General features: G+C 43.8%; 1 protein-coding gene and 1 non-coding gene across 2 annotated transcripts in view; both read right to left on the bottom strand.

Moving 5' to 3' along the window:
• The window catches only part of LOC140189114 (uncharacterized), a 1,124,305-nt gene that overhangs the window by 24,310 nt on the left and 1,073,806 nt on the right, over positions 1-26,189 (bottom strand). The window lies entirely within an intron of this gene.
• On the bottom strand, positions 1,266-1,339 carry trnan-guu (transfer RNA asparagine (anticodon GUU)). Its single transcript has one exon. It is a non-coding gene; the product is annotated as a tRNA-Asn (tRNA).

Genomic DNA, 26,189 nt, shown 5'->3' with positions numbered 1-26,189 from the left:
CCGAGAGGTAATGTTGCAGCTATGTAGGACCCTGGTCAGATTCCACCTGGAGTTCTGTGCTCACATCTTGTCACCTCACCAAAGGAAGGGTTTGGAAACCACAGAAAGGGTGCAGAGGAGATTTACAAGGATGCTTCCTTGATTGGGGAGCATGCCTTATGATAATAGGTTGAGTGAACTCGGCCTTTTCTCCTTGGAGTGACGGAGGAAGAGAGCTGATCTGATGGAGGTGTAGAAGATGAGATGCATTGATCGTGTGGATAGTCAAAGGTGTTTCCCCCCCTCCCCCCCGCAGGGCTGAAATGGCCAGCACGAGAGGGCACCGTTTTAAGGTGCTTGGAAGTAGATACAGAGGAGATGTCAGGGGTAAGTTATTTACGCAGAGAGTGATGAGTGCATAGAATGGACTGCCAGCGACGGTGGTGGAGGCGAATACGACAGGGTCTTTTTAAAGACGCCTGGATAGGTACATGGAGCTTAGAAAAATAGAGGGCTATGGGTAACCCAAGGTAATTTCTAAAGTACGTGCATGTTCGGCACAGCACTGTGGGTCGAAGAGCCTGTATTGTGCTGTAGGTTTTGTATGTTTCTATGTTTCTAAGGGTTTCGGCCTGAAACGGCGACTGTGTACTGTATTCCATAGATGCTGCTGCAAATTTTCTCTTGTATGAGAGAGAAAAAAAAACTGTCGGATCACTAGCGTGTGTAAAATGGACCTGGAGGATTGTTGAGGATCCGAGTCACCCCAATCTCAAACTGTTCCAGCTGCTACCATCCGGGAAACAGTACCGCAGCATAAAAGCCGGGACCAACAGCTCCGGGACAGCTTCTTCCACCAGGCCAACAGACTGATTAATTAACGCTGATACAATCGTATTTCTATGTTATATTGACTGTCCTGTTGTACATACTACTTATTACATATTACTATAAATTGTACATTGCATAGTTAGACGGAGACGTAACGTAAAGATTTTTTTCTCCTCATGTATGTGAAGGACGTAATTAATAGTTAATTCAGTTCAATTCCATGGAAGAGACTTCACAGTACAGAAGTCGAATCACAAACGAGAAAATGTGCAGATGCTGGAAATCCAAGCAACACACACAGAATGCTGGAGGAACTCAGCAGGCCAGGCTGCTTCATGAACCTGTGAAGGGTTTCGGCCAGAAACATCGACCGTATACTTTATTCCGTAGCTGCTGCTGCACATTTTCTCTTGAATGAGAAAGAGATTAAAAAAAAAACTGCTGACGATCAACAGCGTCCCTGGGTGGGCTCGAACCACCAACCTTTCGGTTAACAGCCGAACGCGCTCACCGATTGCGCCACAGAGACGAGAATTAAAAGAAGTACGAATAAATGGCAGATGTCAATTGAAATGCTGTTTCCTTTTACAGATGCATAATATGACACATTTGTGTTTTAAAACACGAGGATGCATAAGCGCTGCCGCTAACAGAAAATATAGCAGAGGATGGTTTCGATCCATCGACCTCTGGGTTATGGGCCCAGCACGCTTCCGCTGCGCCACTCTGCTGCCGAGAATATAAAGAATTGTTGTATGTGAGTGTTGTGGATGCTTTGTGTGTGTTGTGTATGTGTTTATCTCTGTGTCTGTTTATGTCTTAGTCACAGTCATAGTCATAATCATAGTCATACTTGTTTGAACCCGAGAGAAATTGGGGTTCGTTACAGTTGCATCAACCAAGAATAGAGTATAAATATAGCAATATAAAACCATAAATGTTTAAATAATAATACGTAAATTATGCCAGGAAATAAGTCCAGGACCACCCTATTGGCTCAGGGTGTCAGACCCTCCAAGAGAGGATTTGTAAAGTTTGATGGCCACAGGCAGGAATGACTTCCTATGACGCTCTGTGTTGCATCTCAGTGGAATGAGCCTCCGGCTGAATGTACTCCTGTGCCCAACCAGTACATTATGTAGTGGATGGGAGACATTGTCCAAGATGGCATGCAACTTGGACAGCATCCTCTTTTCAGACACCACCGTCAGAGAGTCCAGTTCCATCCCCACAACATCACTGTCTGAGTCTGGGTCTGGGTCTGTATATGTCTGGGTCCATTCTCTCTTTTCCCCGTATTCATACCCAGTTTCTTTCGTTCATTCCCTGTTTCTCCTCTTTCTCTTTTTCTCCACTTTTCTTTCTTTCCTCCCTACTTTCTGGCCCACTCAGTTATCATCTCTGTGCCGTTTATGCTCTAACCGTCTTGCTCCTCGTTCCCGATATTTCACCAGTGACTCTGTTCTACATTGTTTAATTGTTCAGACAGACAATTCATCCCACTTGTGAGGCTTTTTAAAAACATAAACAGCGACGTTTTCACCCACAACGGGGACCCAGTCCCGAGGTGCCATTAACTTCCTAATCCTGTCCTGATGATTGGATGAATGTCGGAGTTCCTTCAGTGCTGATCCAGCAGTTCAACTTGTGAAGCGGAACTCGCGACATTAATGTACTGCAAGCACTTCCCTCAAATGCAGCAATTTCTCCTCCGGGATTAACTGTTCGTATCACGTTCAGACCATCACGACCGGACCAGTGAGTGACAGATGGAGAGGTGGGGACTATCGCTGATTGTTCGCACCTCCCTGTAACGAGGGGCGGTTTTTCCATTTCTCCACCGTAGCTTCGTAACTGATACAGTAAGGGTTGGGGTTTAACTCCCCCACGTGGGACGGTGTAAAGACACGCTGGCAGCTGATTATCACCTATTACGGGGCTTCTCCCTCTCTTCTCCCACTTTTCAATTCTACTCCTCATTTGATTTCTCCAGTCCTCCTGAAGGGTCTCGGCCCAAAACGTCGACTGTACTGTTTTCCATAACTTCCTCCGTCGCTCCAAGGAAAAAACTGCCTGTCTTGCTGAGTTCCTCCAGCATTTTGGGTATGTTGATCCGTGTCTTGCTAAACCCGTGAATCATCTTCCCAAATCTTTTGTAAAGTAGATATTCGGAGAAATGTTCTTATATTGTAAAAATAAAATTACGTGTGACTAATTCAACAAAAAGCTATTAACACATACCAAAACGTACCACAGAAAATGTAATTTAAAGACCTTTTTGATGAAAGAAATTGACCCTTTCCTTCCCAGTAGCAGACTCTTGATATGAGTTGTTTCTCTGGTCTGGGAATGAGTTCCCAGACATTAAATTGATATTATATCCACCGGTGAAATGAAATACACACACACACACACACACACACACACACACACACACACACTAAGTTAAATACAGAAAGCGCAGTAACTAGCAAACTGAAGGAATAAATGTGACAACACAGTTGAGATATTGAACACGGACAGGCCTGGAAATATCTCAAAGGAATTATGTTAATATTAGTTGTATGTGGACATTAATAAATACGCGATGGTCATAACCTCCTGGCAGCGTGTTATGCCTTTGGAGAGACGGCACTCCTGTGAAGACACCAGCGGAAGAAGCTCTGGAAACATTTCGAGGTAGTTAAGCTATCACTGAAGTGGAGTTACAGGAGTGAGTTGGCAAACTCAGCACAAGAAATATCAGAAGTGAGAAGGGAATCTATGTGAAAAGCCGAGTGAGAGCACAGTGCGGATGTTGAGGGACGAGGAGAATCAGCGAGGGAAGGTTGAGGGAGCAACTTTAAATTCCTCAGTGTTATCATTTCAGATTATCAATCCTTGGCCCGGCACATACGTTTCATTACAGGAAAGGCTCGGCAGCGCCTCTACACGCCATCTAAAATGTTGACAGATTTCCATAGGTGTGCGGTGGAGAGCATATTGACTGGTGGCATGAGGACCTGGCATGGGACCACCAATGCCCTTGTACGGAAAAGCTCACAAACAGTAATGGATAGAGCCCAGTCCAGTACAGGTAAATCCCTCCCCGCCGGTGAGCTCAACTACACGGAATGCAGGATCCCGGCCATCCAGGTCATACTCTCTTCTCGCTGCTGGCATCAGGAAGGAGGTAACCCATCAATAGGTCCATCACCCCTCAGCCATCAGGCTATTGAAGAAGAATGGATAACTTCATTTACCCAACACTGAACTGTACCCACAACCCAGAGACTCACTTTCAAGACTCATCAATTAATATTTTCGACATTTATTGATTAATTATTATTAATATTTGTGTAGTTTATGGTTTTGTTCACATTTGTCGTTTGCTATCTGTGTTGAGTGCGGTCTTTCATTGATTCGCTTGTGTTTCGTTCCGTTTACTGTGGACGCTCCTATGGTGACGTGTATATACTTCGGGAATAAATTTAGTTTAAACTTGCAACTTTGAACTTTCGGGAGAGGAATCTATTGGGTGAGACACGGATGCTGTTTCACACTGTTAGCGACGAGGTGGAAAGATTGGTGGAGCCCAGCAGCTTTATTCTCTGGGACAGGATTGCGGCAGAGGACAGCACCGAACGGAACGCCTTATCTCCGGACATAGAAGATAGGAAGGGGAGTGGGCGACACAGGTCTTCCAGTTGTTTCATTTGAATGGTCATCTCTGCATTGGAATCATCGGACCAGCATTTCATATAAACGGGCTGTTGTGACCGTTATCTATATCCTCATCCTGGAGGAACCAATCTCATCGCATCCCATTTGTTCAGACCTCTCAGGATTTTACATCTATTCTGTAACAAGTTCTTACTGCTCTATATTCCAAAGGATACAATCCTTGTTTCTCGAACTCGGTTCAGAACTCAAGTTGCACACCACAGGTATTAATTTAATTAAAAAAAAAAACTTTACTCGTTTCCCGCGATTAACACCACCCCTTTAAATGCCTGTACTCTGAATGGTGTTCCAGATGTTGTGTCTCTACGTAATTGAAAAACAATTTCTCTACTGATGGATTCGGGTCTCCTCGCTATAAACCTTGCTTGCTTATCCAAAGTTTTGGAACATGGTGTGTGGTTGCCAGCAAGCATTTTGGAATTGACGTCCTCGCTCAGCTGAATCGCGTTGACTGTCAGAGGGCGACAAAACCTTAGCATTTCGATAAAAGGCTTCCGTCTATTTTAAATTACTATGTTGATTAACGTTACCTCCCATTTCACTGAACTTTACACACTCACTAATATTTTGATATCTTTCTTTTTATATAGTTTTAGAATCGGTGTGAAACAGGAAGATGTATGGTCAGACGGAGAAGTGGGAATGTGGAACATATTGACAGAGCAGCCGGTGTACTGTGGGGAGAAGAGGCATTGTTTGCAGTCCTGAACTTCTGCATGCTGATCCATAGTAACCGTCTGTAATCAATCACCATCATTCCTCGTGTAGGTTCTTATGAATTCAGGGGGTTCATTGGAAATTCTGTCGGCTGATTGACTCTGGTCAGTCTTAACATCCGACTGATCATCTGCCACCAACATGGACTGAACTGCTTTCCTATTGAGCCGCACAATTTCAGCGTTCCTAATCGTGGGGCTCCGTCAGTGTGTGAAGAAATGAGATTATTCCGGAGAGTATCGGCCCACAATGCTTCAGGTCTCCTCAACAGACAAGTCTAGTGACCATTTGCCGCGTCCTCTCGTTCACTAAAGGTATCCTTCCTTAAGCACGGGACCCTACCTGCAGGCAGGAGAACGGGGTTGTTTGGATTTCCCTTCTTCAGAGGCAATAGAGGCGAAATCTATTAACAGGAGAGAATTCAAAGATTCAAAGCACATTTATTATCAAAGAAGGTATAAATTATACACCTTGAGATTTGTCTGCTCAAGATATCCTGAAGTGGGAGGGTGAGGAGCCAGAGGTCGTGGTACATATAGGTACCAATGACATAGGTAGGAAAAGGGATGAGGTCCTGAAAGGAGAATATAGGGAGCTAGGAAGGGAGTTGAGAAAAAGGACCACAAAGGTAGTAATCTCGGGATTACTGCCTGTGCCACGCGACAGTGAGAGTAGGAATGCGATGAGTTGGAGGATACATGCGTGGCTGAGGGATTGGAGCAGGGGGCAGGGATTCAAGTTTTTGGATCATTGGGACCTCTTTTGGCGCAGGCGTGACCTGTACAAAAAGGATGGGTTACACTTGAATCCTAGCGGGACCAATATCCTGGCAGGCAGATTAGCGAGGGCTACTGAGGTGACTTTAAACTAGAATGGTTGGGGGGTGGGAATCAAATTAAAGAGGCTAGGCATGAGGAGGTTAGTTCACAACAGGGGGATGGGAACCAGTGCAGAGAGACAGAGGGGTGTAAAGTGAGGGTAGAAGCAAAAAGTACTAAGGAGAAAAATAAAAGTAGCAGGCCGACAAATCCAGGGCAAGCATCAAAAAGGGCCACTTTTCAACATAATTGTATAAGGGCTAAGAGAGTTGTAAAAGAGCGCCTGAAGGCTTTGTGTGTCAATGCAAGGAGCATTCGTAATAAGGTGGATGAATTGAAAGTGCAGATTGTTATTAATGATTATGATATAGTTGGGATCACAGAGACATGGCTCCAGCGTGACCAAGGATGGGAGCTCAACGTTCAGGGATATTCAATATTCAGGAGGGATAGACATGAAGGAATGGGAGGTGGGGTGGTGTTGCTGGTTAAAGAAGAGATTAAGGCAATAGAAAGGAAGGACATAAGCCGGGAAGATGTGGAATCGATATGGGTAGAGCTGCATAACACTAAGGGGCAGAAGACGCTGGTGGGAGTTGTGTACAGGCCACCTAACAGTAGTAGTGAGGTCGGAGATGGTATTAAACAGGAAATTAGAAGTGTGTGCAATAAAGGAACAGCAGTTATAATGGGTGACTTCAATCTACATGTAGATTGGGTGAACCAAATTGGTAAAGGTGCTGAGGAAGAGGATTTCTTGGAATGTATGCGGGATTGCTTTTTGAACCAACATGTCGAGGAACCAACTAGAGAGCAGGCTATTCTGGACTGGGTTTTGAGCAATGAGGAAGGGTTAATTAGCAATCTTGTCGTGAGAGGCCCCTTGGGTAAGAGTGACCATAATATGGTGGAATTCTTCATTAAAATGAAGAGTGACATAGTTAATTCAGAAACAAAGGTTCTGAACTTAAAGAGGGGTAACTTTGAAGGTATGAGACGTGAATTAGCTAAGATAGACTGGCAAATGACACTTAAAGGATTGACGGTGGATATGCAATGGCAAGCATTTAAAGGTTGCATGGATGAACTACAACAATTGTTCGTCCCAGTTTGGCAAAAGAATAAATCAAGGAAGGTAGTGCACCCGTGGCTGACAAGAGAAATTAGGGATAGTATCAATTCCAAAGAAGAAGCATACAAATTAGCCAGAGAAAGTGGCTCACCTGAGGACTGGGAGAAATTCAGAGTTCAGCAGAGGAGGACAAAGGGCTTAATTAGGAAGGGGAAAAAGATTGTGAGAGGAAACTGGCAGGGAACATAAAAACTGACTGTAAAAGCTTTTATAGATATGTAAAAAGGAAAAGACTGGTAAAGACTAATGTAGGTCCCCTACAGACAGAAATAGGTGAATTGATTATGGGGAGCAAGGACATGGCAGACCAATTGAATAATTACTTTGGTTCTGTCTTCACTAAGGAGGACATAAGTAATCTTCCAGAAATAGTAGGGGACAGAGGGTCCAGTGAGATGGAGGAACTGAGCGAAATACATGTTAGTAGGGAAGTGGTGTTAGGTAAATTGAAGGGATTGAAGGCAGATAAATCCCCAGGGCCAGATGGTCTGCATCCTAGAGTGCTTAAGGAAGTAGCCCAAGAAATAGTGGATGCATTAGTGATAATTTTGCAAAACTCGTTAGATTCTGGACTAGTTCCTGAGGATTGGAGGGTGGCTAATGTAACCCCACTTTTTAAAAAAGGAGGGAGAGAGAAACCGGGGAATTATAGACCGGTTAGCCTAACGTCGGTGGTGGGGAAACTGCTGGAGTCAGTTATCAAAGATGTGATAACAGCACATTTGGAAAGCGGTGAAATCATCGGACAAAGTCAGCATGGATTTGTGAAAGGAAAATCATGTCTGACGAATCTCATAGAATTTTTTAGGATGCATCTAGTAGAGTGGATAGGGGAGAACCAGTGAATGTGGTATATTTGGATTTTCAAAAGGCTTTTGACAAGGTCCCACACAGGAGATTAGTGTGCAAACTTAAAGCACACGGCATTGGGGGTAAGGTATTGATATGGATGGAGAATTGGTTAGCAGACAGGAAGAAAAGAGTAGGAATAAACGGGACCTTTTCAGAATGGCAGGCGGTGACTAGTGGGGTACCGCAAGGCTCAGTGCTGGGACCCCAGTTGTTTACAATATATATTAATGACTTGGATGAGGGAATTAAATGCAGCATCTCCAAGTTTGCGGATGACACGAAGCTGGGTGGCAGTGTTAGCTGTGAGGAGGATGCTAAGAGGATGCAGAGTGACTTGGATAGGTTGGGTGAGTGGGCAAATTCATGGCAGATGCAATTTAATGTGGATAAATGTGAAGTTATCCACTTTGGTGGCAAAAACAGGAAAACAGATTATTATCTGAATGGTAGCCGATTAGGAAAAGGGGAGGTGCAACGAGACCTGGGTGTCATTATACACCATCATTGAAAGTGGGCATGCAGGTACAGCAGGTGGTGAAAAAGGCGTATGGTATGCTGGCATTTATAGCGAGAGGATTCGAGTACAGGAGCAGGGAGGTACTACTGCAGTTGTACAAGGCCTTGGTGAGACCACACCTGGAGTATTGTGTGCAGTTTTGGTCCCCTAATCTGAGGAAAGATATCCTTACCATAGAGGGAGTACAAAGAAGGTTCACCAGATTGATTCCTGGGATGGCAGGACTTTCATATGAAGAAAGAATGGATGAATTGGGCTTGTACTCGTTGGAATTTCGAAGATTGAGGGGGGATCTAATTGAAAGGTATAAAATCCTAAAGGGATTGGACAGGCTAGATGCAGGAAGATTGTTCCCGATTTTGCGGAAGTCCAGAACAAGGGGTCACAGTTTGAGGATAAAGAGGAAACCTTTTAGGACCGAGATTAGGAAAAACTTCTTCACACAGAGAGTGGTGAATCTGTGGAATTCTCTGCCACAGGAAACAGTTGAGGCCAGTTCATTGGCTATATTTAAGAGGGAGTTAGATATGGCCCTTGTGGCTACGGGAATCAGGGGGTATGGAGGGAAGGCTGGGGCGGGGTTCTGAGCTGGATGATCAGCCATGATCATAATAAATGGCGGTGCAGGATCGAAGGGCCGAATGGCCTACCCCTGCACCTATTTTCTATGTTTCTATGTTTGTATAAGCAGCCACAAGGCAGGAAACTCGAATAATCCAATTTTATTAATGCCAAAAGCCAATGCGCAGAGAAAGACTTCATCAACTTTGCCTCCAACTTTCAGCCTGCCCTCAAATTTACCTGGTCCATTTCCGACACCTCACTCTAATTTCTTGATCTTTCTATCTCTGTCTCTGGAGACAGCTTATGTACTGATGTCTAATATTAGCCTACAGACTCTCACAGCTACCTGGTCAATTCCCCTTCCCAACCTGTCTCTTGCAAAATTGCCATCCCTTTCTCGCACTTTTTCCGTCTCCGCCGCATCTGCTCTGAGGATGAGGCTTTTCACTCCAGGGCGAAGGAAATGTCTTCCTTTTTTTAAAGAAAGGGGCTTCCCTTCCTCCGCCATCAACTCTGCTCTCAAACGCATCTCTCCCATGTCACACAATCTGCTGTCACCCCCATCCTCCCGCCAGCCCACTAGGGATAGGGTTCCCCTTGTGCTCACCTACTGCCCCACTAGCCTCCGGGTCCAACACATAATTCTCCGTAACTTTCACCACCTCCAACGGGATCCCACCACCAAGCACATTTTTCCTCCTCCTCTTTCCGCTTTCCACAGGGGTTGCTTCCTACGCGACTCTTTTCTCCATTCGTCCCCCTCCCCGCATCTCTTCTCATCGATCTCCCTCCCAGTACTTATTCTTATAAGCGGAACAAGTGCTACACCTGCCCTTACACTTCCTCCGTCATCACCATTCAGGGCCTCCGACAGTCCTTCAAGGTGACACGACACTTCACCTGTCAGTCGACTGGGGTGATATACCGCGTCCGGTGCTCCTGGTGTGGCCTGCTATATATTGTTGAGACCCGCCGCAGACTGGGAGACCGTTTCTCTGAACACCTACGCTCTGTCCGCCAGAGAAAGCAAGATCTCCCAGTGGCTACGTATTTTATTTCGACGTCCCATTTCCATTCTGATATGTCTGTCCACGGCCTCCTCTACTGTCAAGGTGAAACCGCACTCAAGAAGGGGGAACAACACCTTATATTCAGTCTCGGTAGCCTGATGGCATGAACATTGATTTCACTAACTTCCGTTCGAAACCATAGAAACATTACAGCATAGAAACAGGCCTTTTGGCCCTTCTTGGCTGTGCCAAACCATTTTTTCTGCCCAGTCCTACTGACCTGCACCTGGACCATATCCCTCCATGCACCTCTCATCCATGTACCTGTCCAAGTTCTTCTTAAATTTACCACTTCGTCTGGCAGCTAATTCCACAGTCACACCACTCTCAGTGCGAAGAACCCCCTCCCCCAAATCCCCAAAGTTCCCTCTAAATTTTCCCCCCTTCACCCTTAAACGATGTGCTCTGTTTTTTTTTTCTCCCTTAGCCTCAGTGGAAAAAGCCTGCCTGTATTCACTCTATCTATACCCATGATAATTTTATATACCTCTATCAAATCTCCCCTCATTCTTCTACGCTCCTAGGAATAAAATCCTAACCTATTCAGCCTTTCTCTGTAACTCAGTTCTCAAGTCCCAGCAACATCCCTGTAAACCTTCTCTGCACTCTTTCAAAGTTATTAATATCCTTCCTGTAATTAGGTGACCAAAACTGCACCCAATACTCCAAATTCGGCCTCACCAATGTCTTATACAACCTCACTATAATATTCCAACTCCTATACTCAACACTTTGATTTATAAAGGCCAAAGTACCAAAAGTACTCTTTACGACCCTATCTACCTGTGACGCCATTTTTAGGGAATTTTGTATTTGTATTCCCAGATCCCTCTGTTCTACTGCACTCCTCAGTGCCCTATCATATCATTTACTTTGTATGTTCTACCTTGGTTTGTCTTTCCAAAGTGCAATACCTCCACATGTTAGTATTAAACTCCATCCGCCATTTTTCAGCCCATTTTTCCAGTTGGTCCAAATCCCTCTGCAAACTTTGAAAACCTTCCTCACTGTCCACTATTCCTCCAATCTTTGTATCACCAGAAAATTTGCTGATCCAATTTACCACATTATCATCCAGATCATTGATATAGATGACAAATAACAATGGACCCAGCACTGATCCTTGTGACACACCACTAGTCACAGGGCTCCACTCAGAGAAGCAATCCTCCACTACCACTCTCTGACTTCTCCCATTGAGCCAATGCCTAATCCAATTTACTACATCACCATGTATACCGAGCGACTGAGTCTTCCCAACTAACGTTCCATGCGGGACCTTGACAAAGGCCTTACCGACGTCCATATAGACAACATCCACTGCCTTCCCTACATCCAGTTCCTGGCAAACTCCTCGAAAAAATCTAATAGATTTGTTAAACATGACCTACGACTCACAAAGCCATGTTGACTCTCCCAGTAAGTCCCTGTCTATTCAAATACTTGTAGATCCTATATCTTAGTACTCCTTCCAATAATTTACCTGCTACCGATATCAAGCTTACTGGCTTATAATTTACGGATTACTTTGTGAGCCCTTTTTAAACAAGGGAGCTACATGAACTATCCTTCAATCCTCCGGCACTACAACCGTGGATACCGACATTTAAAATATATCTGCCAAGGCCCCTGCAATTTCAATACTATTCTCCTTCAAGGTCCGAGGGACTACCCTGTCAGGTCCTGGGGATTTATCTACTCTGATTTGCCTCAAGATAGCAAGCACCTCCTCCTCCTCAATTTGTGTAGTTTCCATGACCTCACTACTTGTTTGCATTATTTCTATTCACTCCATGCCAATTTTCTTCGTAAATACACACGCGCAAAAAAAAAAATAAAAACGCTTTTACGATTTCCCCCATTTCTTTTGGTTCTATACATAGCCGACCACTCTGATCTTCAAGAGGATCAATTTTATCCCTTGCTATCCCTTTGCTCTTAATATCCTGTAGAAGCTCTTTGGACTATCCTTCACCTTGACTGCCAAAACAACCTCATGACTTCGTGCCACTCCTCCCCTTCTTACCCCATCTCTTATTTATTTTTATTCTCCCCCTTTTTTTCTTCTCTTTCTGTCCCTCTCACAATCACTCCTTGCCTGCTGCCCATCTTCCTCTGGGCTCCCCTGCCCCTTTCTTTCTCCTTAGGCCTCCTGTCCCATGATCCTCTCCCTTCTCCAACTCTGTATCCCTTTGGCCAATGAACTTTCCAGCTGTTAGCTTCACCCTCCCCCTCCTGTCTTCTCCTGTCATTTCGGATCTCCCCCTCCCAGTCCTAGTTTCAAATCTGTTACTATCTCTTCTTTAAGTTAGTCCTGACGAAGGGGCTCGGCTCAAAACGTTGACTGTACCTTTTCCTATAGACGCTGCCGAGCCTGCTGCGTTCCACCAGTATTTGTTGTGTGTTGCTTGAATTACGAGTATCTGCAAATTTTCTCGTGTTTGCATTTTCCATGCGGATTGGGAGGGACTACAACCAGAGGTCATGAGTTGAGGGTGAAAGGTGAATGTTTAAGGAGAGCTGGAAAGGAAAATTCATCACTCAGATGGTTATGAGAATGTCTGAACAAGCTGCCAGCACAAGTGGTGCATGCAAGTTTGATTTCAACATTTAAGAGAAGTTTAAATAGTTGCGTGCATGGCAGGGGTATGGAGGGATATGGTCCCAGTGCAGATCGATGGGAGTAGGAAGTTTAAATGATTTGGCATAGACTAGATGGACCGAATGGCCTGTTTCTGTGCTGTACGTTTCTATGATTCCATGAATCTGTGATGCAGAATCCTGAAACCTGCCCCTGCACCAGCTCCTCGGTCACACATTCATCTGCTCTAACTTTCTGTTCCTACCCCCACTACCACACGGTACCGGGAGTAACCCGGAGATTACAACCCTTCAGGTCCTGCTCTTCACCTTCTTCCCTAACTCTCTACATTCACCGTGTGGGACATCACCCCTTTTCTGCCTGTCCATTGGTTCCGACACAAACCACCACTTATGGCTGAATCAACACTGGCCCGCTGTTCTATAGCTGCTCTGAGACGTCCCTGACCCTGGCACCAGGGAGAGGACACTCCGGTTTAAGATGGCGCTGGGGAAGCACAGCGATCACTTATCGGTATCAAACAAAACCACGAACTACTTTATGAATCACACATTTTCAAGTAAACGATCACTGCAATCAATAGCCTATTGTTTTCCTATCGGAGCTGAGCTTTCCAACCGCCTGTACAACCTGGCATTTTTGCGGTGTGAACTGAAGAATTAAAGATTCAGGACGGTTGTGCGTGACCTGCCCGGGCCGGAGAGTGGGGAATGAGACAATGTTTGGTCATTGCTGGAGCAGACTGAGAGTTGATTCGATGTGACAGAACTGAGGCGAGGAAAGCCGACACAATGCAGAGTAGAGTTGGCTGGGCCCGGGCTCAGGCCTGCGAGCGAGAAAACACCTCAGGTTTGATCGATTTAAATGCCAGGTCAGGGAGTCGGGGCCGGAGGCAAGGTGCGGGCCGGTTCAGCTGGCTGCTCAGCGAGGTTTACTCGTATCTCCACTTAACCAGGGCTTTGGCCTGCAACTAACGGGCTTCTCGGCTGCAGTGATGACTGGCTTCACAGCCCTCGACCCACTCTCTCACTCTCGTCAACTTCAAGTGTCTGATCGTTTTTGTTGTTTGCCCGATTTGTTTTTATTTTCCTGCACTCTGCATATTTGATGGCCTTTTTTATGCGTTCCATTGGGATTATCCGTTTTCTAGCTGCCCGTATGGAGATAAATTTCCAGATTATGTATGATATATATACATTGATTATAAATGTACTTTGAACTTTGAACAGCATAATTTTGTGGATAGTGGACAGCAATCGAGTTACTCAGCGCTATCACTTGCTTCTTAACCAGCCAGACTCAGAGACAGTCTGAGCTCCTCAATTTCTCCCTTCCCCAGTTACTTTCTGCCAGTAACTCCCATACCAAGCACTAGACTCGCCGTTCTTTTCCGATATAGTTAACATTATCAGCGAGAAATCAGTTAATATCAATAATTCGCAATAACATTATCCTAGTACGGGCCTCTCCCGAACCGACGTCTGTTTCTTTCCTCTCACAGACGATCCTCCAGTTGATTATTTTGGTTCTGGTGAGGTCATGGCTGGACGAATCTGCGTGGATAACTTCTCTCACGTCAACTCTGAACAACCTATGTGCTTACTATCACTGGTGTCTAACTCGTGTCTTCAGCATTATATATTAGTTTGTTTATTTGTATTTGCAGAGATTGTCTTTTGCTCCTTGATTGTTTCTCAGTCGTTGTATGTTTCGCTTTAATTATGTGGTATTTCTTTGTTCTACTGGGTATAATTGCAAGAAAATGAATCTCAAGGTGGTAATGGTGACATATATTCATTGTACTTTGATAATGCATTTACTTTGAACTTTGTGTATTGCATGCTGTTCTGGTTTCCTCTCTTGAGGAAAACTATTGTTTCCTTGGTGTTGCAGAGCAGGATGACCATATTGATGGCGAGTTTGACAATGAGCAGAGGTTGAATTGACTGCGATTATGCATGCTGGAATTCAGAAGAATGAGAGGGAACCTCAGAGAAACATACAGAATTGTGAAAGGGGTAGACGAGATAGAGACAGTAATGTTCCTTCGTCTAAAATAAAACTAGAGGCCATAATGTCAATATTTGGAGGACATAAAAGGGAGTAGTGAATTTCTTATATTCTCTGTGCACGGAAGGAGTGGAAGCTAACTTATTAAAGATACCTTCAAGAAATATCCCAAGAAAATTGACGAAGGAAAGGCAGTTGATGTTGTCTACATGGACGTTCGCAAGCCCTTCGACAAGGGCCCGCATGGGTTGTTGTTCAAGAACGTTCAGTCGTATGGCATTTGCGGTGTGTTAGTGAAATGCATTACAGTTTGATTTTGCTGACTAAGCCAGAGAATGGTAGTAGATGCTGCTTCTCTGACTGGAAGCTTGTACGAATGGGAGGATGCAGGAATTGGTACTGGCTTTGTTGTTGTTTGTAATAAATATCGATGATCTGGATTACAATCTGCTAAATATGATCAAACAATTTGTCGATGACACCAAGACTGGGGGCAGAGTGGACAGTAATAAAGGTTATCAAAGCTTACACTGTCATCGGGTACGGATGTAAACATAGGAGATTGAATTTAATGCAGACAGGTATGAAGTGTTTGGGAGGACAAACATGCCGAGAACTTGTTGAGTGAGTGGTGGGGCATTGCGAAGAATTGTGTAACGGAGGCATCTGGGAAAACAGATCCATAATTCCTTCACAAAGTATAGAGTGCTTTATAGAAAGTTTTTGATACACAAGCCTTCATAAATCAAAGTAAGGAAGTTGCGGTGCTGTGTTGAAGTTGTGTAAGGCATTTGTGACGCCTAATGTAAGGTATTGTGTCCTGTACAGGTAACATATCTGGAGGAAAGTTATCAGTAAGATTGAAAGAGTGTAGACAAAATTTACAAGCATGATGCCAGGAATTCAGGACGTCAGTTGTATGGAAAGTTGAATGTGTTCGAGCTTTATTCCCTAGAAGACAGGAGAAAAAGAAGAGATTTGATGCAGGCGATCCTTCCAGACTCTATGGAAATATAGGGAAGAAAGACCGTAACGACGTGTTCTCCCTTATTTTTCCATGGAATCTGGAAGGATCTCAAAGATGCTGAAGAAAATTCCGATTAATATCGCCCACAAATCGATAAGGAAGCACAAGTCACAGCTTATGATGGTCAAGGATGACTGACTCATGTCGGCTGGCGTTTACAGGATTCGCGATGAATATGGAACAACATATATTGACCAGGTGGGTCGCATGGTGGAAACCTGCATCAAGGAGCACAGGAGGCGTATCGGCTTGAGTTACCCAGAGAAATCAGCGGTAGTGGAACACTATAATCGCAATGGCCATAGCATTAAGTTCGACGGCACAAAACGACTGTTCTGCGCAAATATTTTCTTGGGATCGACTGTTAAAGGATGCCATTGATATAAAACTAGAAGAAGGAAAAAATAACAAAGCCGAACTTCGCGCTCGAATTAAGAACTGGAAGTCGATTGTAATGTGGGAGAGTTAAAACCTGATAGGACGAGGACTAACGAAACAGGAAGAGCTGATCACCAATGTATAATTACTGTTCTATCAGATTAGATATGTCCAGGCATCATGCCTAAAGACGATGGCAGAGTTTGTCATCGATAAAGCAGTTTTAAGTGATACCTTTACCCCCTGTACCCGCTGGAAGGTTGAGAAGTTTATTCGACATAAAACTCTTATTAATATACTGTACTTATATTAATGCCATTATTAACAATGTCCTTTATCTTAGTTGTCACTGATAATTTGTGACTTGGGTTGCCCTTTTGATGTCTTTTTTTTTCTGTACACTCTTGATGCTATTGAAAGACCTCTCCAATTTTCGCTGTTCTTTCCCTGCAACATATTTTTTTCAGTTAATCACTTAATACACCTTGACCTTCAGAGTTCCCTGGATGTGCTGTCCTTGCCCATCCTACATACAGGCATAGGGTGATGCTGAACTCTCAGTCCTTCACGCTGACGTGACTCAATGTAGGTGTATCTGCAGGTACAGTGCCTGAAAAATGTATTCAGCCTCACAACAGCTTTCACATTTAATGTCTCATTTTCTAATTTTAAATTACATTAAAGTAGGATTTCTGAGCTAATCTACAAAACACTGTCAACCATGTCAAATCAAAAGAAAAAAAAAACATAACCTGTCAAATATTCAAACAAAGTTAAAACCGAAATCTTGATTCTTAAAAAGTATTCAAGACGCAAAAAAAAAAAAATCCTTAAAAAGTAAACTTTCCTTAGGTGCAATATCCTGATTTAACTTAACAACTCACCTAATTTGATGATATTGAAAACTGGAGGATCGCCTGTTTTCAATGAATTCTGAATAATTAGTACACCTTTCTTTGGAAGGTCAAAGAGTACGGTAGATATGCAACTGACCAAACCAAATTGAAGTTAAAAAGCTTTCAAGACAAGTCAGGGAAATAATCATAGGGAAGCACAAATTTTTGAGGAAAGGTACAAGATCATCCCAAACGCACTGAACATACCTCAGAATTTACTGCAACCGAATGTAAGAAGAGTGGGAAAATATGAAACATGAAATCACGTCAAGTTACCTAGGTCAGGCACCCCTCTAAACATAGTCACTGGAGAAGAATAGCACTTGTAAGTGAGGCTACTGTGACAGTAACAGTCACTCGGAGTGACTTGCAGAAGTCAGTGGCTGCAGCTGGAGATTATTTTTCTGGTTCCAAAATGTCTAAGTGTTTTCACAAATAGGGTTTTTGAGGAAGAATGGCAAGGTAGAACAGTTGGCTTAAAAAAAAAACTTATACTGTACCCTTGTTCATAAACACTTCATAAAACATCGTTTAGAGGATACAGTAAAACTGGGTAATACGGTATGGTGGTCGGATGAGACTAAAGTGGAACTTCGTGGCCTAAATCTAAGGTTTGTTGGTGGTGTAAATCTAATACTGCACATCAGCAAGGTTATACCATGTCCACTGTAAGTTATAGTGGAGATAGCATCATGCTATGGAATGCACTCAAGTAATGGAAATCTAGTCAGGATTAATGCGAAGATGAATGCTGAGAAATACAGAGAGATCTTTATAAAAATGCTCGAAAGCTTAAGCTGGGGAGGAAGTTTATCTTATAGCAGAACAACCCGAAGAGCATGGCCAAGTCAACCATGGAGTGGCTTCAAATGATGAAAATTGATGTCTTTCAATGGTCCAGTCAGAGACCTGACGGTAAATCAATCAAACATTTCTGGCAAGACCTCAGGAGTTTTGTCTGCCGGTGCTCCCCATCTAATCCAGCACAGCTTCGGTAAGGAAGAATGGACAAGTCTTGCTTCACCAAGTTGTATAGTGCTAAGAAAAAACTTATCCAAAGTGATTACTGGCTCTAATATCTATGACAGGTGACTCAACTAGGTACTGAGCAAAGGTGTGTGAATACTTTCAAACTGCTAACATTCCAGTTATAATATTTTTTTTTAGGTTTTCATGCTTCAAAACTTTCCCGGATTTATATGCTGAAATTTGAAAACAGAGAGCATATGACTCGTAAATAAAGATACTGAATTAAATTGATCAAAATCCTTAGTTGTAATACTCATTTACATGAACAAAGGATTGGGGGCTGATTACTTTGTCAAGGTAGTAAAATTTCTCTCTATCCACAGATCCTGTCTATGATAATGAAATTAATGACAGTGGCCTTGATTTCCAGACCAAACATATCCGTATTCCGAACTAACTTGAAACATCCTGCGTTCTCTGCTGACGAGTTCCAAAGTGCTCGTCCGTTTCCACTTTACCCCGCCTCCTGCCGAATATCCGGGGAGACAATTTATGTACTGGCACAGAAAGCTCTCCTGGACGCATGCAAAAATTCCATCTCTAATCGTTATACACAAAGGCAATCTGATTAAATCTTTTAATTTTTAAAAGTTTAAAATCTCCCAGCTCTGTTGTCAAACCAATGCCCTTTTATTTTTAATCTTCCCAATCCTGGGGAAACAACTAAGCTTCACATTATGCATGCCACTCGTGATCTTATATACATGTATCGAATCATTCATCGGTCTACATTCCAGGGCATATGCAAATTTCTTTTAATTAAGGCCCACGATTCCAGCAACAACCTGGTGAATCTGTCCTGCATTGTTTTATAATTTAATACCAACATTTCTATAAAGGAATGAAGACATATATACAGAATACTGTCAGAAACATCTCAGCCACGTGTTACATAATTGCAACAAAATTCCTTATTCGTTTATTCACTCAGTGCCCTGACTGATAAAGGCTTTCGGCTAAACCAAATCTTCATCACGCTATCTACTTGTGACGCCGCTTTCATTGGACTATGCACTTGCACTCCTATGCCCCTCTGTTCCATAACACTCGCCAAGGCTCCAGCCTTTATAAATCGTACACTGGTTTCATTGCCCGAAATGCTGTGCTTCACATTTATCTGGATTGAAGGCCATTTGCGATTCCTCAGCCCACTCCGCTAAATGATCCCTTTGTACTTTTATATCACTACCTACACGATCTACACTCTGCTTGTTTTAGTATCATTTGCAAACTAAGTATGCCTTCTACTGTCACATCGAAACCATTCATAAAAAGCACAAACAACAAATTGAATTGAATGTAATTGACTTTATTTCTTGTATCCTTCACATGAGGAGTACGACCCTTTACGTCGCGTCTTCGTCTAAATGTGCAATGTGTAATTTATAGTAATTTGTAATGAGAAGAAGGATACTTATGTGAGAATTCTGTTCTTGGACTACAGTTCAGCATGTTGTAAGAGTGGGCTCCCTCATCTCTAACCCTCTGGCTCTCAATACAGGAGCCCCTCAGGGCTCCTTTACTCCCTGTATACCCATGACTGTACCGCCATTCACAGCTCCAATCTGCTAATTAAATTCGCCAACGACACTACATTGATTGGCCTAATCTCAAACAATAACAAGGTGGCCTACAGGGAGTAAGTCATCTCTCTGACACAGTGGTATTAATGAAAACAACCTCGCCCTTAAAGTCGCAAAAACAAAGGAGCTGGATGCCGAAAACAGGAGGAATTGAAATATAGAAACATAGAAAATAGGTGAAACAGTAGGCCATTCGGCCCCTCGAGCCTCCACCGCCATTCAGTATGATCATGGCTGATTATCCAACTCCGAACCCTATACCTAACTTCTCTCCATACCCCCTGATCCCTTTAGTCACAAGGGCCATATCTAACTCCCTCTTAAATATAGCCAATGAACTGGCCTCAATTGTTTCATGTGGCAGAAAATTCCACGGATTCAACACTCTCTGTGTGAAGAAGTTTTTTTTTCTCATCTCAGTCCTAAAAGTCATCCCCTTTATCCTCAAACTGTGACCCCTCGTTCTGGACTTCCCCAATATCGGGAACAATCTTCCTGCATCTAGCCTGTCCAATCCCTTTAGGATTTTATAAGTTTCAATAAGATCCCCCCTCAATCTTCTAAATTCCAGAGAGTATAAGCCTAGTCGATCCAATCTTTCATCGTATGAAAGTCCTGCCATCCCAGGAATCAATCTGGTGAACATTCTTTGTACGCCTTCTATGGCAATGATGTCTTTCCTCAGATTAGGGGACCAAAACTTCACACAATACTCTAGGTGTGGTCTCACCAAGGCCTTATACAACTGCAGTAGTACCTCCCTGCTCCTGTACTCGAATCCTCTTGTTATGAATGCCAGCATACCATTCGCCTTTTTCACCGCTGCTGTACCTGCATGCCAACTTTCAATGACTGGTGTACAATGACACCCAGGTCTCGTTGCACCTCACCTTTTCCTAATCGGCCACCATTCAGATAATAAGTTTTCCTGTTCTTGCCACCAAAGTGGATAACCTCACATTTATCCACATTAAATTGTATCTGCAATGAATGTGCCCACTCACCTAACATATCCAAGACACCCTGCATCCTCTTATCATCCTCCTCACAGCTAACAGTACCGCTCAGCTTCGTTTCATCCGCAAACTTGGAGATGCTGCATTTAGTTCCCTCGTCTAAGTCATTAATATATATTGCAAGCAACTGGGGTCCCAGCACTGAGCCTTGCGGTACCCCGCTAGTCACTGCTTGCCATTCTGAAAAGGTCCCGTTTATTTCCACTCTTTGCTTCCTGTCTGCCAACGAATTCTCTGTCCACATCAATACCATACCCCCAATACCGTGTGCTTTAAGTTTGCACAATAATCTCCTGTGTGGGACTTTGTCAAGGGCCTTTTGAAAATCCAAATATACCACATCTACTGGTTCTCCCCTATCCACTCTACCAGTTACATCATCAATAAATTATATGAGATTCATCAGACATGATTTTCCTTTCACAAATCCATGCTGACTTTGTCCAATGATTTCATCGCTTTCCAAATGTGGTGTTATCACATCTTCAATAACTAACTCTAGCATTTTCCCCACCACCGATGTCAGGCTTACCGGTCTACAATCCCCGGTTTCTCTCGCCCTCTTTTTTAAAAAGCGGGGTTACATTAGCCACCCTCCAATCCTCAGGAACTAATCCAGAATATGAAGAGTTTTGAAAAAAATATCATCAATGCATCCATTATTTCTTGGGCTACTTCCTTAAGCACTCTGGAATGCAGACCATTTGGCCCAAGGGATGTATCCGCCTTTAATCCCTTCAATTTACTTAACACCACTTCCCTACTAACATGCATTTCCCTCAGTTCCTCCATCTCATTAGACCCTCGGTCTCCTATTCTTTCCGGACAGGCTAACCCCTGTTGACATCAATAGATCTGGCGTTGAGAGGGTAAACAGCTTCCAATTTCTCGGCATCCACATCGCTGAGCACCTCACATGGTCTGTGCACACCACTTTCACATCAGACGGTTGAGGAAGTTTGGTATGGGCCCCCAAATCCTATGAGCTTTCTACAGGGGCACAATTGGGAGCGTTCTTACTGGCTGCACCGCTGCCTGGAATGGGAATGGTACTTCCCCTAATCGCAGGGCTCTTCAGAGATGAGGTCACACCTCGAGCACTGTGTACAATTTTGATTTCCGTATTTTTGGGGGGATATGAAGCACTGGAAAGAGTTCACAGAAAGGAGATTATGCTCGTTGCAGGATTGCTGAGTGTGAGCTATGCTGAAAGATTGAGAGAATTAATTCTATTTGCCCTTAGTTAACATAGAACGAAAGGAGGTATAATAGAAGTGTTCAGAATTATGAAAGATAGAGGCCAGCTGATACTTCAAAATTAATCAATCAACAAGGAGACTTGTTAAAAGGAGATTTCAGAGTAACATCAGGAAGCAATTCTTTCCAGAGTTGTTTGACAGGTACAGCATGAACCACAAACTCTCAGACTGTTACAGAGATTGTAAGTTACAGAACGAACCCTACACCCACACAGTGTACCAGTGACTGACAGGTACAGAATGAACCCCACACTGTCACACTATACCAGAGACGGACAGGTACGGAATTAATCCTACATTCTCAGGCTGCTACAGAGACTGAGAGGTACAGAATGAAATCTATACTCACACAGTATACCAGTGACTGACAGGTACAGAATGAACCCCGCATTCTCACGCTGTAACGGAGACTCAGAGATACAGGAAGAACAAGACAAATCGTGGAATCTATGCTTCCGTGTCTGGCTGTTCTCCTGCTTGCTTGTCCTGCATCTATTTATCTGCCTAGTTCGAGTACTGTTTTTATCATTTAACCTGTCCACCCATTCCTATGCAGATAGAAATAATTCTTCTCAATTTCTTTTGACCTTTGACAGATTTGAGATGCCCATTAAAGACTGTTATATCAGCATCATCACACACAAAATGCTGGCAGAAATCAGCGGAGTTCCCTGTGCTGTCTTGGATTTCCAGTATCTCAGATTTCTCGTGTTTGTCCATTAGCAAAGTGCTCCTTTGATCGTAACCTTGGTCTATCTATTGTATCCTTGTTCGAAACTGTGCTTGCGTGTTCTGTATTGTGTTGAATTTATTACTCACATCCTTCATTTACATGAAGAGTGCAAATCTTTAGGTTGCGTCTCCGTCTAAATGTACAATGTGCAATTTATAGTAATTTATAAAAAAATAGGATGCACAATAGGACAGTCACTATACGATAGAGATACAATTGTACAATTGTAAGTCTGTGTGTGTGTGTGTGTGTGTCCGTGTTAGTCTGTGTGTGTGTGTGTGTGTGTGTGTGTGTGTGTCCGTGTTAGTCTGTGTGCTGTGTGTGTGTGTGTCTGTGTCTGTGTCCGCGTGAGTCTGTGTGTGTGTGTGTGTGTGTGTGTCTGTGTCCGTGTCAGTCCGTGTGCTGTGTGTGTGTGTGTGTGTGTGTGTGTCTGTGTCTGTGCCCGTGTGAGTCTGTGTGCTGTGTGTGTGTGTGTCTGTGTCTGTGTCCGCGTGAGTCTGTGTGTGTGTGTGTGTGTGTGTGTGTGTGTGTCTGTGTCCGTGTCAGTCCGTGTGCTGTGTGTGTGTGTGTGTGTGTGTGTGTCTGTGTCTGTGCCCGTGTGAGTCTGTGTGTGTGTGTGTGTGTGTGTGTCTGTGTGTGTGTCCGTGTTAGTCTGTGTGTGTGTGTGTGTGTGTCTGTGTGCTGTGTGTGTGTGTGTGTCTGTGTCTGTGTCCGTGCGAGTCTGTGTGTGTGTGTGTGTGTGAGTCTGTGTGTGTGTGTGTGTGTGTGTGTGTGTGTGTGTGTGTGTGTCTGTGTCTGTGTCCGCGTGAGTCTGTGTGTGTGTGTGTGTGTGTGTGTGTGTGTATGTGTGAGCAGGAAGAAGTGGAAGGACTAAAGGACAGTCCAAAATGAGAAACTGCAGGGACAGAGGTAGGGAACGGTCAGTGTCGCTGGTCTCCGACAGAGATGAAAAATTAGACAACAAAAAGCTGAAATTTGTAAATGTAGCAGCTTCGTGACAAAACTCAGTCTTTGAAATTAAATCTACTGGCCAATTTCCAACAGAAAGACTGCTGAGGTAATGCCAAATAATGTTGATGTACTTCTCTCCGATCGTCCCAATACTTACAGTAGAGAAAATGGTATTGAATTAAACTTTGTTCAAGTAACTGTAACTGAGCAAGTTAGTGAGGTGTATAACCGGATCTCTGGAGACAGATCCTCTGTATAAATCAGGGCCGCTTTGAATGCATCAGCTGTCTGCTAGAGCTGTGAATACAGGAGCAAAATAAATCACAGATTCGCACTGAAATGGCGTATCCTGTTATCTGGCGGATAGAAGACGTTTATTATCCTTTTATTTCAGCCTTTGGAATTCCCGGTAAGCCGCAGTGTCAGCTGCCGTAGGCGGATGAAGAAGTTTAATACCAATGTTGTGATTGATTCTGCTGCTGGTTTAAACTGTAATATGCCATTCCCGGTATTCCGCATTTCAGGAATGGAATGGAAACACCGAGAATATAGATGTTGGGATTTGGATCTAAAATCAAACCACTGCAAGAATTCAGCGAATCGACCAATTTATGTGGGACTGAGCGGGTCAGGCAGCGTTCTTCCAGCGGCTTGTGATCAATAGTAGGATGTTAGTGTCTCTGTGCTTTTGCTCCTGCAGCAGCTGCACTGTATTTGCAAATATTGTGTTTATACAGGAGGTTGTACCAACAGATTATCTGCATTTCTATGTGAACGTTTTTCTGTGTGAGGCGCAACAATCAAAGCATTTACTTGCAGTAACACTTTAGCAAATGTGAGCGGTTCCGTGTTGTAGAACGAAACTATTCTGGACTTTTAATGAATGTCTGTGATATGACTGAATATAAAGCAGTTGATGGACAACACAATGAAGTCGGTGCTGAGCCAATTAACACAACTGAAGTGGTGCTTCATAGTTATCCGTACTGTGAAATGTATTCTATTGCATCTACATCTGCTACCGTTAGAGACATCTGACTACGGCAATCAGTTTACTGCTGGACGTTGAATTCCTATGCCCTGCTTCCCTGTGAGGCATTCGGTGGGGGGCGTCATGTCTGTCTGTGAGGCTGTGTCAGACTGCGCTGTCTCTGTAGAAATCAGTCAATCTTCTGTTGTAAAGTCAGTGACGTGGCAAATGCTGGAATAAGAAAGAAACATGGGGATGCTGGAAACACTAAGCCCCGAGCAGCCTGTATGGAAAGAGAAAACAGTTAACACTTGTGTCAGGGGTCTCTCTGAGAACAATTCCGAGGAGAGAAACTTCAAATGTTTTTCCGCATATTCTGTTTTGCCTGGATAAGCATTTTATGTTTTGGTTCCGAACATCGGCTGTCCTGTCGCTGACAGTTATGGCCATGGAAGTTGATGATTGTCGAATAGAATTCAGCGTGAAGATTTATCCATTTCATCCAGACGAGACGCGGAAGGCGCCGGTAGAAAATATTCCATCCAGTATTGACTCTGAGGAGGCAGTTACTCAGTTTTAGCTTTCCGCTGCCACTTCACGTTTCAATCATCAGTAAGTAATCCGTATTCAGATCATATTGACTTTATTTTACTGTGTAAACTCATTCCCTGTCCCGCCAGCTCTGCGCCCTCTCTCGACTCTCCCATCGCTAAATGTAACAATAAAGTGGAAATATTACAGGATCCCCTCAAGCTGCAGCATTGGCTTCTGCTCAGTATTTTCTCAACTTGCTGTTCCCTGTCTCTCTTCCAGCGAACTTGGTGGCGATTGTGATCCTGTCCCGGGGAAAGTGCGGTCTCTCCAAATGTGTCACTCGCTACATGGTGGGAATGGCAGCGGCCGATCTCCTGGTCGTTATCTCGGATCCGCTGCTGAGGTGGACTGCTCTGATTTATTTTCCCCAATCATTCCTCTTCATCACTCCTGTGTGCAGTCTTGATGGATGGTTGATGTTTGCGAGCACTGCGGCCTCAGTCTGGCTGACTGTCGCTTTCACCGTCGATCGATTTGTGGCTATTTGCTGTGAGAAGCTGAAAACAAAATATTGCACCGAGAGAACGGCGGCTGTGGTTATCGGGACAGTGAGTGTGCTGGCCTCTTTCGAGACTCTTCCCCGGTACTTTGTATACGGACCAAGACAAATAATTGATGGTGTTCCCTGGTATTGTGTTCTTTCACCGAGCTTCACAAACTCTCCCTCGTGGGCGGCATTTGAGATACTTCACCTCATTTTAACCCCTTGTGCCCCATTATTTCTGATTTTACTGTTCAATATTCTGACTGTCAGGCGGATTCTAGCGGCCAGTCGAGCCCGCAGGAGGCTCCGGGGACAAAAGAGTGGAGAAAATGACAAAGACCGGGAGATGGAGAACCGACGCAAATCCATCGTTTTGCTCTTCAGCATCACCGGTAGTTTCATATTGTTGTGGGGAACAACGGTGGTATTTTCTATCTATAGACGGATTTCAATG

The sequence above is a fragment of the Mobula birostris genome, chromosome 28 (genome assembly GCF_030028105.1).
Source record: "Mobula birostris isolate sMobBir1 chromosome 28, sMobBir1.hap1, whole genome shotgun sequence".
NCBI lineage: Eukaryota > Metazoa > Chordata > Chondrichthyes > Myliobatiformes > Myliobatidae > Mobula > Mobula birostris.
This window is presented reverse-complemented; position numbering and strand designations above follow the sequence as displayed.